Source organism: Penaeus monodon, chromosome 25 (genome assembly GCF_015228065.2).
Source record: "Penaeus monodon isolate SGIC_2016 chromosome 25, NSTDA_Pmon_1, whole genome shotgun sequence".
Taxonomy (NCBI): Eukaryota; Metazoa; Arthropoda; class Malacostraca; order Decapoda; family Penaeidae; genus Penaeus; species Penaeus monodon.
The window spans coordinates 1,867,562-1,867,778 of record NC_051410.1 but is presented as its reverse complement, the minus strand read 5'-3'; the positions used below and the strand labels follow the sequence as shown (position 1 = coordinate 1,867,778).

Here is a 217-nt window from a genome sequence, read left to right as displayed (position 1 = left end):
CTTGTTGTGGAAGAAAAAGTCCTTTTTTGTGATGAACATGGCAAAGGAAAGACAGCCTTGGACCAAGCAGAGATGCCAAATACCATCGACAGCCACCGTCGTTAATATGAAAAACTACAGCATGAAAAAAGACAGCACTATACAACAACCACAACTTCGAAGAGCACCGTATGTAGACAGTGTTCTCATGATGGAGAGATACATCATAGTTTACGAA

The 217-nt window shown here is 41.0% G+C and overlaps 1 protein-coding gene across 1 annotated transcript in view; it reads right to left on the bottom strand.

Annotated features, from left to right (window-relative positions):
- The window catches only part of LOC119589423 (autophagy-related protein 101-like), a gene marked incomplete at its 3' end in the record, with an annotated part of 88,441 nt that overhangs the window by 2,767 nt on the left and 85,457 nt on the right, over window positions 1-217 (bottom strand).